The sequence below is a fragment of the Nannobrachium achirus genome (genome assembly GCF_963921795.1).
Source record: "Nannobrachium achirus genome assembly, contig: SCAFFOLD_298, whole genome shotgun sequence".
NCBI classification, from domain to species: Eukaryota; Metazoa; Chordata; class Actinopteri; order Myctophiformes; family Myctophidae; genus Nannobrachium; species Nannobrachium achirus.
The window spans coordinates 48,455-62,982 of record NW_027664969.1 but is presented as its reverse complement, the minus strand read 5'-3'; the positions used below and the strand labels follow the sequence as shown (position 1 = coordinate 62,982).

Here is a 14,528-nt window from a genome sequence, read left to right as displayed (position 1 = left end):
GTAGATTTGACCATAAACGGCCATTTATGTGAAAGTCTGTGTATGTCAGTACCTTGGTGCCGGTGTGCGGGTTAGGGTTATAAGACGAGGCAAGGAGGTGCAGCCACTCAACAGGCTGAGTTAGGGGGATATTGCAAACATGTATTTAAGTGTATTCTTTGTGTTAGTCAATATTTCAATTTATTAATTGTATAAAAAATAATTATGTTTATGTGTATGATGTAATTGAGCTTTTGTACCTAAGCCAGAGGCAGCTATACAATTAATTCTATTGTTTTTGACTATCAATCAATGTGATTTTTTGTGCCTGTACCTGTTCTTTTTCTCCTGTAAATAAAAACTTATTGAAACAAAAACTACGGTGAGACATTTAATGGACACTTTATTTGTTTTTACCTCTGTTAACTGTAGCTCTGCATTGTTGATTGTCTGTCTGTCTGTCTGTCTGTCTGTCTGTCTGTCTGTCTGTCTGTCTGTCTATCTATATCTATGTCGAGCTATCTATTGTTAGTGTAACATACATTTGTGTCCCAGCGTAGCAGAGGGGCAGTCATTTCGGGAGGCTCCATTATTCACTGGAGCTATTATGACTGTTACAAAGACCCTCACTCACCTTCACTTCACGTGGCTAGTCGTTACTGTAGGTAGCCATAGTTACGTACTGAAGGTTGAATCTCCATATATGGAGATAACCGACTCATCTCTCAATATATGGAGATAACCGACGAATCTCACTAAGTCTGACCTCACAAGCCCCATATTTGGACCGGACATCCACTCGCTTCCCGGAGTGGATGCAAGCAGCTCTCGAGGAAAGACCCCATCGCCTTCCGTACGAGTAGGGATATCTGGCCTTACAACCCAAATATCTCTGCCTTATAAAAGAAGCATTCCTCGACTCAGACCGTACAGCCAGGATCACCGAAGCTTATAGCTTATCATCACATCAAACCATCTCAAGATCTTCAGCTAGTTATCCCAGCAAGACTTCAGGGCCTTCCATACGATCCAAGGCATCTCAGTTAAGTTCTTACCGGACACCACTGCGGCGGGTCCTAAACCCTAGAAACCAGTCCTTTTGGAGTAGCAATTTTATAATGACGTTTTGTTTTGTTTTTTCTCTAAAATGTAATAAAGCCACAATAGCATCTCAAAATATCTAGGCTACATTTTACTTAAACGCCAGAGCTTAACTCTGCATGTAAATAAGACTTTTTTTAATTAATGTGAAGAGAACGGGACATTATTCTGTTCGTCCTCCCGGAATACAGCTAACATGCTAGTTTTCACCACCCTTTGTTAGCCATTTGTAGCCAAATGCGGTAATATCAAGACTCCATTACTTAGCGATGCAAACCACAGTATTTATCTCGTTCATTTAATGCCACGTATGTTCCAAATGAACCATGTTACGTTGTTATAATGATTTAATTTAGTTTTGGAAAAAGGGATCCGTTTCCTGCCTGGAGGTGTCTGTGATTGGCTTCGACTTGTGACGTATGTGTTTGACTACCGCAAACAGTGCGTCCTTTGTCGTTGAGTTAGCTTAGCATTGAATAGAACAGTGTCATCGTAAACTATCTAGTTTTAACGTTCAGAGCGTTTTTTTTGGACAATAAAACATTGACAGGAATGACAGCCAGGGGAAAAAAATCCATCAGAAGGACACATGGAATGCAATCGTTCACTCGCCGTCGGAAAGTTGACTTATTAGACTATTCTGGATGACTGTCTATTAGTGGCTAACGGCTAATGCTAACGCTAGCTAAGTGCTAGCTGCAGGCTAATGTAGGCTTGGTATACACATGGAATAAAACGCGACCCAACTCTATTGTTGCTCTTCTACAAGCTCACAACGCAAGGCGGTTAAGCCTGTAGATTGTGGTTTATTATCAGTTCAGAACCGTCAGATTATCCTTCTGACTGAAGTTACACAAACACTGATGTTACATAAAGCACTTTTTAGCACAGTTAGCTGACCAATTTCGATAGGTCACGAGTTATGGTGTTGCGCACGTATCTAGAAGCGCATTCCCGTAGAGCAACGTGGACTGACGAAAACGGGTGCCCCATAGAACTTTGTGCCACTATAGGAAGAAATACTTTACTTTTCTTATTTACTTAAGTAAAAGTATATGCCCACTGCAATTTAGATATACTCTGTTACATGTAGAAGTCCGGTATTAAATAAATATATTTTTAAAATAGCAGATCTACAAGCTCACAATGTGAGCTATTTTCAAATGGCCAAAATGTGTATAGGACTAGGCTACTTAACAGCTGAACTGGTTAATGTATGTTTTGGACTTTAAAATCAAAATCTACAAAGCAATAACTAAAGTTTTGAAATAAATGTAGGCCTAGTGGAGTAGAAGTTAAAATATTGGAAATTGGATTTACTAAAGTAAAGTACAAATAGCCAAGTTCTCCAAGTTACAATGTATGTAAACGTTTGTGTTATGCCAATAAAGCTTCTTTGAATTGAATTGTGCTCTCTACTTCCCCATGTGGCAGAGTCAGGTCATTGCAGGTTACATTTCATCTAAAAGGTTGAATTTCTCAGATCTAGTATTTCTGCATGGCATAACTCTTTTTATTGCAATTTATTGCATAATTGAACAGAGTCTTGGCAAGAATATTTAACCATTTATTGCATAAATGGAATGCAGTTAATTTTGGCGTTTGAAGGGCTCCGCGTTCGGAGATGCTCCCTGAATTTTGTGCAGGCTTTTCTGAGCATGCTAAGCAAAATCAGGGAACGCATAACAATACCCCCCATAGGGATAGAATAGCAAAATAATAGCAATAACCATGACATGTAACATAGTCAAATCACAGTATTGAGCTTAAAGGTGCAATATGCAGGCAGCAGCCTAAATTGAAATGTTTGCCAACAATGCCTGTTGTCAAACTGAAATTCAAACTGGGCTCCACCCCCCCACTCCAACACCTCACACTCCTCCCCCGCTCAACGTCATACTGCAGCACCCGCCCCCCCCTCCCCCCGGCAAACGCATGTGTTTCTGTTGTCCTATACTGCGCATGCGCGCGTGCACTGCACACGCACGCACACCATATTGACTTCAGTTCATTCAGCGTCTAACTCCGTATATTCACCATCAACCGGAAAAAAAGAAGAAAGAGGAGGACATAACGTTTACTTGGACGTTGCTGGACAAGGGTGAAAAGGTATGTAGCTACTAAACATCGTGGTTTTGACGGCCGTCTAGACGGTCTAGCCCCATATAGAACCTCACTCCGTCATGTTTCATGGCTAGCCAAAGCACAGCAGTGACTAGCATCATGGGCTAGTCTAGCTAGCCCTGGTCCATAGCGTTGGAGTTCGAGAACTCCACTAACGCTAGAGCTAGGGCTAGTCTGTCCTAACATGCAATTCGCCTCGGCTACATAGCCATACATCTATGGTAGTAACATATTGGTGGCCGATTCAAATGGAACCAAATGGACCGGTAATACTACACTCTGAGTTATGGTGGTCTTTGCAAATAAAACATTTGACAACCAGACTACTAATTGGACTCGTGTCGTAGTAAATCATGTGCCCATATACTGCCTAGTGTGGGCTAATTCAAATACTGTCGAGTGAGAAACAACAGGTATAAATGTCCATCACCACTGACATACAAAATGAAATGGACAATAATATTACCAGAAACACAAAACGCCCTGAATGACCATAAGACTTCTATTACTCAGTGTACAAATGGAACATGACCATTTGGTTCTATTTGTTCACTGAGTTATGGAGGTCCTTGCAAATAAAACGTTTGAGAACTACTAATGCCTACCCAGCTGGCACACGACGTCAGTACAACGTTGGGACAACGTTGTACTCCAACGTTGGATGACCATTGGATTTTGGTTGTAAATGAAAGTTTGTCTGACGTCCTAACCTAACGTTGGTTAGACGTCAGAACCTGATGTTGCTTTGACGTCGTAACCTGATGTTGGTTTGACATCTTAAACTAACGTCGATTCAACGTTAATCTCTGATGATACATAGACGTTGATTAAAGGTTAGACTCCCAACGTTGGATACCAGTTGTATTTTGGTTGTAAATGAAAGTTTGTCTGACGTCCTAACCTAACGTTGGTTAGACGTCAGAACCTGATGTTGCTTTGACGTCGTAACCTGATGTTGGTTTGACATCTTAAACTAACGTCGATTTAACGTTAATCTCTGATGTTACATAGACGTTGATTAAAGGTTAGACTCCCAATGTTGGATACCAGTTGTATTTTGGTTGTAAATGAAAGTTTGTCTGACGTCCTAACCTAACGTTGGTTAGACGTCAGAACCTGATGTTGCTTTGACGTCGTAACCTGATGTTGGTTTGACATCTTAAACTAACGCCGATTTAACGTTAATCTCTGATGTTACATAGATGTTGATTAAAGGTTAGACTCCCATCGTTGGATACCAGTTGTATTTTCGTTGTAAATGAAAGTTTGTCTGACGTCATAACCTAACGTTGGTTTGATGTCATAACCTGATGTTGGTTTGACATCTTAAACTAACGTTGATTTAATGTCAATCACTGATGTTACTTAGACGTTGATTAAAGGTTAGACTTCCAACGTTGGATACCGGTTGTATTTTGGTTGAAAATCAAAGTTTGATTGACGTCATAACATAACATTTGTTTGATGTCAATCTCTAATGTTATGTAGACGTTGATTAAAGGTTAGACTCCCAACGTTGGGTTTTTAAGTTTGATTGACGTCATGACCCAACATTGGTTTGATGTCAATCTCTGATGTCATGTAGACATTGATTAAAGGTTAGACTCCCAATGTATCTTTGTTGAAAAGTAAATCGGATTGACGTCATAAGGCAAACATTGATTTGATGTAAGCATCTTTTTTTTTTTTGTATTTATTTATTTAGACGGGACAATGCATATTAATGAACACTACATGAATGCAATGTAAATACACCGGAATTAGCAAGAATGCTAAATTTCATCCGTAGTCCCCACATGAAGACAAAAACAAAACAAACAGGTTGACGAACAAACATGATGTTATCTTGACATTGAATTTTGGTTGGTCTCCTAACGTTGGATAAAAGTTATTTTAGTTGAATAAAATTGGACTGACATAATCCAACGTCAGCTTGATGTTAATCTCAGATGTTATGTAGACGATTACTGGTTCAACTCCAAATTTGGATACAAGTTCTAATTTGGTTAAATGAACATAACCCAACGTTGGCAAGACGTCATCCTCCAATGTTGGTTAGACATGTAAGCAAGAGGTGCATTGCTGTCAAAACCCAACATTAGGTTGACATCAATGACCAAAGTTGGAAATGCAAAACATCAGAGGGCGTGAAAACCAACGCTAACATCACATCAACTTCCAGACATATGACAGTATGACACCAAATTGTGTCAAGTACTGAATAGTGAATAGAGGGTAGCTCACACAGCAGTCACTAGGTCTGATTAAGCTTGATCCAGAAAAGAACATAACAGTTCACCTTTTTTTTACCTTAACACTGGACAAATAAAGAAATACATGAAATAATAGCACAGCCTACCTCAGAGAGAACTTCCAGACAGTTTCCTTTTTACTTGCATATGTCCCACAACAACAACAAAATTATTAATAAAATATATTCCGGTGTGTTCACAACAAAAATATAATAATTAAAAAATATAATCCAGTGAGTTCACAACAACAACAAAAATTATTTAAAAAAATATATTCCGGTGAGTTCACAACTACAAAAAATAATTTAAAAAATGTATTCCGGTGAGTTGCCAGATTAAAATGTAGGTCCAAACAGAACTACCAAGATCCCCCAGAATTCACAGTGTCAGTTCAATCAGTTCTGAGTGCATGCGTTTGTGTCCCCCGCTGCCTCCTCTTGCCTGCATGTCCAGTGAGCTACCAGGTTTTAGGTCCAACCAGAACTAATTCAAGTTATATCAGTCCATAGTGTCCCTCTTGAAATGGACAGTTCCCCTGTGTCTCCCGCCTCTGCTGCTTTAGGTTGTCCTCTGCTTCTGGGTTGAACGTCATGACGGCATCTGTAGAAAAAGAGAATACAAAATATGTAACATGCTGTCATAACCTTACACCACCACATTGTCATGTTTTGCAAATTAAATTATTTACAGGTGTGTCTACAAGGTCACAATGCATACAAAAACTTGAAAACTTCACATCATGTTCACCCTCATAACCTTAAAATAACAAGAGTTCAGTTGGTTAAGCAGGCCCTCACCCAGAAGAATTAAATTGTAAGACACTGAAAACCACAGAACACCCAAACCTTATACTGTGTTATGCTGTGCATTACTTCTTACTTACTTAAAAAGCTTGGTCACAGAGGTGCTTCTTCTCTCCATCCTCTCAACGACTGGACCCAAGCAGACACATCACGCCAGCTAAGAGAGAGAGAAGAAAGAAGGAAATAGGTTAGACCAGGGTTTCCTAAAGTGGGTGCTGTTGCACCCTAGGGTGCCTTGATGCCAGTCCAGGGGTGTCTCAGAATAATCTGATCATCAATATCACTACATCAATATCAGTTCACTAAGTAAAACTGACCTGATTTGTGAGGAGTTATTTTTCCATCTACGGCCAACTCTCTTCTGCAAAAATAGCAGATCTACAAGCTCACAACATGTCACAACGCGCTGTGAGCTTGTAGATCGGCTATTTTTGGTGAACCTTCCTCCCAGAATAGGGATGCTGGGGTTCAAGTGGTTAAACATAAAGTATAAAGTTATTTTCAGTCAGTTCTAATGGAAACTGATATTTCTCCAATGGTGTAAGATTCAAAATATTTACAGTGTACTTCAAGGGTGCTGTGGATTAAAATATTATTTACAGGGGCGAGGTGACCCGAGTCAAAAATGTTTGAAACCCCCTGGGTTAGACACCAAATCAAAGACACTTGCCATTGTATCAAAGGGAAGGACATGTTTTGCCCAATTACATTATTTACAGATTGGTGTGTGCCAATTGTCTGTCCTTGGTCAACATGAAGTTACCTTGTATTGCTCTAAAATACATCAGTCTTCTCCAAAGCCACCTTCCTTTTCCCCCTTCATGTGGTTACCGAAGAGCCTGAAGAAAAACATATTACATTTTTGTGAACAATATAGTAGGGTAAGGTTCTTTTGTAAACATGGCATATAATCTCTTGATCCCTTGTTGATCAGGTGGCACAGGGTGGTCCGCTTTTTTAAACCCTCTACACCAAATCTGCTCAGCAACAGCAGGTCTATAAGCTACATTCATGCAAAATTGTATTTATTTATTTTCACATAATTTTCACATATCATGACATTGTCATAAGAGGGGGTTCCAGTGGTTAAGCTGCGAAAAAATGAAAACATGCAGACAGGCCATCGCCTAGAATAATTAAACAAATAATTATGCAGACACTGAAAACCACATCACACAAGGGTTAATTCATATTGTATGTTGAAACATGCAGAGAGGGAAGCAAGCACATCTCCAAAGATTTACAGGTGCCGAACCAAGGAATATATAATATACACACCATGGAAGGAGGAGGTTCACACACTGTTCCAGAGCTCCAGTAAATAGTTTATTAGGATAGAATAATAACTATTTACCGGAGCTCTGGAACAGTGTGCGAACCTCCTCTTCTTCCATGTTGAAACATGCACTTTATACTGTGACTCATATAAAGCCTACCAAGGTCTTAAAAGCTTGGTCATCACAGAGATGTTGCTCCTCTCTCCATCCTCTATCCTGTCAACCACTGGCACCAGGTCCGAAAGGACTACCAGACACGTCACGCCACCTGAGAGAGAAAGAGAGGTTAGACACCCAATCAAAGCGTTATAATTTTCCATCGCACAACAGTTTGTAGATTGGCTATTTAGTACAAAACAATGATCAGACTACCTGGTTGTTATCTCCCAAGAGTAGAAACCACCATGTCTATCCCAAAGGAAAGGCGGGACAAGCACAGCAGACACCTGAGAGAGAGAGAGAGGGAGAAGTGAAAACAGACTAGTGACTAGTTCATACATGTTTGCTTCCACATAAGACAGGACTGGACACTGCGTCACAAGAACAAGCAGCCACCCAACGTACGGCACCTGAGACACAGAGAGAAAGGAAATAAAATCAGCACAAAAAGAAAGGAAACTTGACTTCGGTCCATTATCTCCCCTTTAATAATACCAATTTGTATTGTTTTATATCATTTTTATCATTGATTCGTCACCTTTACAACAAAGTACAGCTTGTAAGCATCGGGCATTCGAGGCATGAGCTACACAACCTAACGTGTGGGTAGCGCCGATCAAGGTTTTGCCAAAATGGCTTGCAATATTGTTCTGCTGGCATTTACTCTCATTGTGGGCTTCCCTGACACTGAGCTTAAAATTAACAAAGTGTAAAAATGGTCAACATGTGTTGTTTTTTCTTTTCCTTATTACTGTGGGAGAGTGCAATCATTCAATCATTAAAGGGGAGATATAATGGACCGAAGTCACAAAAATAGCTGATCTACAAGCACACACAATGTGAGGCTGTAGAATGGCTTCTCAGTTCAAATAAATCATTATTAATTAAGTAAATTACCTGGTTGGCTTAGCTCCCAGGATCACCTCATACCACCACAGAGACACCTCATGTAACAGAGAGAGAGTGAAAAAGGAAATGAATAGGTTAGATTTTATCATACTCCATCAAACAACAATGTTGCATTAGACACAAAATTATCTACAAGAACACATTGCATAATATGAGCATGTACAGTATATTATTTAGTACTTGACTAGTTCCTGCAGTGATTGGCTGCAGTAGATTGGCATTCAGACGTGTTTGTAACACCTGTGAAGTGCAGCTTTGGCAGTACAGGGTAAGAAGAGAAGGAGAAGTCTCATGCAAAAGTCATGCTGTATTCTATATTGGATCTTGGATATTATACCACAGGATGAAGATACCTTTTATTTTCCTATTGTGGATTACTACTGGATTTCCTGGATTAAAAAGGACTTTGCTAAAGGGTGGTAAGAGGAGACTTAACCTACCATATTGCATAGACTGGTTTTCTTTTCGACGTTGGAATTTTCTGTTGACAGAAGAAAAACAAAAGTTGAAAGACTACAAAATACATTACAAATGAGCCATGTACCACACACACACACACACACACACACACACACACACACACACACACACACACACACACACACTCCTGTTAATCACTTCTAGCTCCCACTCCCACTTTGAGAACCATGGCACAAAATCAGTGTTTGTCAATTATGCATTTGAGCCATGGACCACCATTTAGTGAGATTTAGCCTCTCAGTCTCATACCTAATAATTTAGGAATACAGATCATGTGTAAAAAATAATTTAGCTTGTACATTTGGTTTGATTTTACAGTAATTAAAAGATCTATAGGGGTCCATTTGGTTATCAACTCCCCATCATTTAGCTGGGGACCACCTGGAAGGCTGGAACCAACCTAACATTACTAAACAAACACTATATAAATAGCAATGATTACTGTCACAATAACACTATTTAACTGCTGAATAAATAATGGACCTTGGAAACATTATATAATGGAAACTTTTTTACAGGAATGAGGGTTCCTGTCACATATTAAAAGGGGTCTGCAGCCAAATAGTCATTTTGGATTTTGGGGTCCTTGACATGAAAAGGGCTGAAAACACTGGAGTATGAATTGTAAATAGTGAAGTTGTAAAAAGTACTGGAAGCAAAAGCAATCAATTAAAATAGCTTTACATACCTGTGTCATCTCCCTGCTCCAAAACTCCTTCTCTGTGTGCAAAAAGTCTCCATAATGTAGATTTAATCCCACAAATAGACTGGCAGCAACCTATCTTCCTGTTCAACAATCAACAGTGATTTTATTTAGTTTAGTTTTATCTTAAATCACTTTTAGACAAGCAGCTCTCAATGCTTGCTGTTGGTGACAAATGTAACTGCTGTGGGCTGTTTGGATTCAAAGTGGGGGTGTGCTCTCAGCAGAGCCAGTGGTAGCTGGCCACATCACAGTCACATGACACACAGCCAATCAGGCATTTGCAATTGCATTGTGGGCAGTGTAGTTGATTTTCAAACTGCTTTCCATAAACACACATATATTGTGTTCCTCTCTGTAACTACAAAGATGGCTCCCTTCATCTTTCATATGTTTCCTCCAAACTATAATATCCCAAAAGATAGGCATTAAAATGTGTTTTAATCAGATTTAATTACAGATGATTATTTGCTTGTATAACCAATGTCTGCCCAACATTATTTTACTAACGTCCACATAACGTTGAAGTCTAACATCATCAGACGTTGATATTTGGTTGGTTTTAGGTTGTGTTGGTAACTAACCAATAACCAACGTCTGTTCAACGTATTATCCCAACGTCAGGTTGACGTCAGGATGATGTTTTTATTGTATTATACTCATTTCAAGCAGGATAGTTTTATATTAAGCTTCTGAAGCATTGAGGAATACAGTATGGTAGTGGATCTCAAACATTTCAAAGAAGAAACATTTCCATTAGAGAAGATTTTGATGAGTCAAGCAGTGATTCTCAACTATTTTAATTGCAAGAACCCCAGTTTGACATGCATTAGTCTAAGTACGGACCTCCATTTTATGGCATTTCTATCTGAGACCCCAATTTATTGTAAAATCAATGTTAATGGGTCCATTTCGGTTCCATTTGTACACTCTATGAGTTACCCATAAGGGTCCATTTCATTCCTAACTATCATTTAGCAGGGGACCCCCTGGAACTCCCTCAAGGACCCCACTTCGAGAACAAATGCAGTTAATATCAGGTTGCCATTCCATATATCTTTACTGTTTTTAAACCATTAAGACATAAGGTCGATACCTTCTAAAGCCTGACCTAAGTTTTCAGAAAAAAACGCCTGAGGGATAAAACAGGGGTTCCCGTCCATAATGGGTTGTGTATGTTGGGCTGATTTGTACACTTTGTTCTATGTCACATCTATAATGTTTTACATTGATAAACTTCATAGTTAATAGTATGCGGTATTAAACTGTGGATACCCCAGGCTGGCTTGCGGTGGACATTTTTGTCTGAATGATATTTTTGCCATGGAGTGGACAATAATGTTACCAGTAGCACACAAAGAGCCAGTCTCAAATGTCTACTAGCACAGTGGTTCTCAAAGCAGGTTGAGAGGGACCTCAAAGTTCCTTGAATGCGGTCCAAATCGAACATTACAGGTTATGGGTTATGGGTCCTTAAAAATAATAATAATACAAATAAATTGAGAACCACTGTACTAGTGGAATATAGTGTCATACATATCCTGAAGAAACCCTGGAGACTGGGACAGAAATTTAGTCTCATGATCAAAATTACAACATTGTTATTTAAAAACAAAATCTAAAATCTACCATGGTCAAAGGCAAGTCTCGCCACATGTGTCAATGTACAGACATTGATGATCCCTGTGCCAGGAGATATTATGGGATATGTTGTTTTTATCTTTAAATGGGTATACCCCATTTGATGGTGTCCCATAGATGTTCAACAATGACCTATTACAGCTGAGGTCAAGACCTTTCCATTAACAATTAGCCATTTCTAGCCTATGTAAGCCCTTCTGTGGCTGAATGATATGCCTTTAATCATGGACTCTAGGCAAGATTCAGAGGTCATTGTCACAGCATTCTGCTGTGTACTGTTAGATAAGCATCATGGTGTGCCTATCTGTCTGTCTGTCTGTCTTTCTCTCTTTATCGCCCGAGTTTAGGCCACAATGCATTTTGTAATACCCCCACTGAAGAAATATAGGCCTACTTGTCCTCTAAGTTCCTGTCATTTCAGATTAGATACACTAGCTCTTATTTAGGATTCAAAACATTGAAATTGAAATGGTCTTGGACTTTAAGGACAACCCACATTCATTTATAATCGGCACTGTTGCGGCCTATCTTTAGTTTTTTGTTGAGCCAATGTAATGGTACGCTGGACCAATGAAGTGGCTAGTGTCCTCAGGGGTTGCTTATCAAGGAACTTTGACATTCTTGCTAGATACCTTGTTCACTATGTCCATGCCAATAAACTCCCCCGTTATACTGGTCTTGTTCACATCCAAGATTAACTGAATGCTCATGCTTACCTGTAACTACCAGTACATTCAAGAGAGACACTGATAGTCCAATGAATGCTATGGTCCAAATTAATTTAATTTCATAAACATTCAGATGTCCCTAACTGTAATGACACCTTACTGTCCCTTAAACTGCATACTTTATGTGGTCTTTAACCAGAGATGTTCTGTTTTTATCCCCAGCAAAGCATAATCCTTTGCAATGCATACAGCATTGTAAGTTAAGCAGTCAACCTGACGTTGGGATAATACGTTGAACAGACGTTGGTTATTGGTCAGTTACCAACAAAACCTAAAACCAACCAAATATCAACGTCTGATGATGTTAGACTTCAACGTTGTGTGGACGTTGTCATAATACCGTTGGGCAGAAACTGAGGTTTGGTCGAATATCCGACAACAGCATGTCAGTGATTCAACATCAGCCTGATGTTGGGAAAACACGTTGAACACACGTTGGTTATTTGTTAGTTACCAACACAACCTAAAACCAACCAAATATCTACGTCTAATGATGTTAGACTGCAACGTTGTGTGGACGTTGTCATGATAACGTTGGGCAGACATTGAGGTTTGGTCAAAAATCCGACAAGAGCATGTCATTGTTCGACGTCAATATGACGTTGGGATTATACGTTGAACAGACGTTGGTTATTGGTTAGTTACCAACACAACCTAAAACCAACCAAATATCTATGTCTAATGATGTTAGACTGCAGCGTTGTGTGGACGTTGTCATGATAACGTTGGGCAGACATTGAGGTTTGGTCAAAAATCCGACAAGAGCATGTCAGTGTTCGACGTCAATATGACGTTGGGATTATACGTTGAACAGACGTTGGTTATTGGTTAGTTACCAACACAACCTAAAACCAACCAAATATCTATGTCTAATGATGTTAGACTGCAGCGTTGTGTGGACGTTGTCATGATAACGTTGGGCAGACATTGAGGTTTGGTCAAAAATCCGACAAGAGCATGTCAGAATTCGACATCAACCTGACGTTGGGATTATACGTTGAACAGACGTTGGTTATTGGTTAGTTACCAACACAACCTAAAACCAACCAAATATCAACGTCCGATGATGTTAGACTTCAATGTTATGTGGACGTTAGTAAAATAACGTTGGGCAGACATTGAGGTTTGGTCTAATACCGACAACAGCATCTGAGTATTCAACGTCAACCTGAAGTTGGGATAATACGTCGAACAGACGTTGGTTATTGGTCAGTTACCAACACAACCTAAAACCAACCAAATATCAACGTCTGATGATGTTAGACTGCAACGTTGTGTGGACGTTGTCATGATAATGTTGGGCAGACATTGACGTTTGGTCAAATATCAGACAAGAGCATGTCAGAATTCAACATCAATATGACGTTGGGATAATACGTTGAACAGACATTGGTTATTGGTTAGTTACCAACGCAACCTAAAACCAACCAAATATCAGTGTCTGATGATGTTAGACTGCAACGTTGTGTGGACGTTGTCATAATAACATTGGGCAGACATTGATGTTTGGTCAAAAATCCGACAACAGCATGTCAGTATTCGACGTCAAGATGACGCTGGAATAATAAGTCGAACAGACGTTGGTTATTGGTCAGTTACCAACACAACCTAAAACCAACCAAATATCAACGTCTGATGATGTTAGACTTCAACGTTATGTGGACGTTAGTAAAATAGCGTTGGGCAGACATTGAGGTTTGGTCTAATACCGACAACAGCATCTGAGTATTCAACGTCAACCTGACGTTGGGATAATACGTCGAACAGACGTTGGTTATTGGTCAGTTACCAACACAACCTAAAACCAACCAAATATCAACGTCTGATGATGTTAGACTGCAACGTTGTGTGGACGTTGTCATAATAACATTGGGCAGACATTGACGTTTGGTCAAATATCAGACAAGAGCATGTCAGTATTCGACGTCAAGATGACGCTGGGATAATAAGTCGAACAGACGTTGGTTATTGGTCAGTTACCAACACAACCTAAAACCAACCAAATGTCAACGTCTAATGACGTTAGACTGCAATGTTGTGTAGACGTTATTATAATAACGTTGGACAGACACTGAGGTTCAGTCAAATATCCGACAACAGCATGTCAGTGATTCAACATCAGCCTGATGTTGGGAAAACACGTTGAACACACGTTGGTTATTCGTTAGTTACCAACACAACCTAAAACCAACCAAATATCTATGTCTAATGATGTTAGACTTCAACGTTATGTGGACGTTAGTAAAATAACGTTGGGCAGACATTGAGGTTTGGTCAAAAATCCGACAAGGGCATGTCAGTGTTCGACGTCAACATGATGTTGGGATAATAGGTTGAACAGACGTTGGTTATTGGTTAGTTACCAACGCAAC

The 14,528-nt window shown here is 39.5% G+C and overlaps 1 long non-coding RNA gene across 1 annotated transcript; it reads right to left on the bottom strand.

Moving 5' to 3' along the window:
• Positions 1-5,171: 5,171 nt before the first annotated feature.
• On the bottom strand, positions 5,172-9,963 carry LOC308280688. Its single transcript, XR_013961773.1, has 7 exons — positions 9,773-9,963; positions 8,593-9,085; positions 7,909-7,982; positions 7,696-7,804; positions 7,023-7,098; positions 6,340-6,416; positions 5,172-6,056 (listed from the first exon to the last, which is right to left on the bottom strand). It is a non-coding gene; the product is annotated as an uncharacterized lncRNA (long non-coding RNA).
• Positions 9,964-14,528: the final 4,565 nt, after the last annotated feature.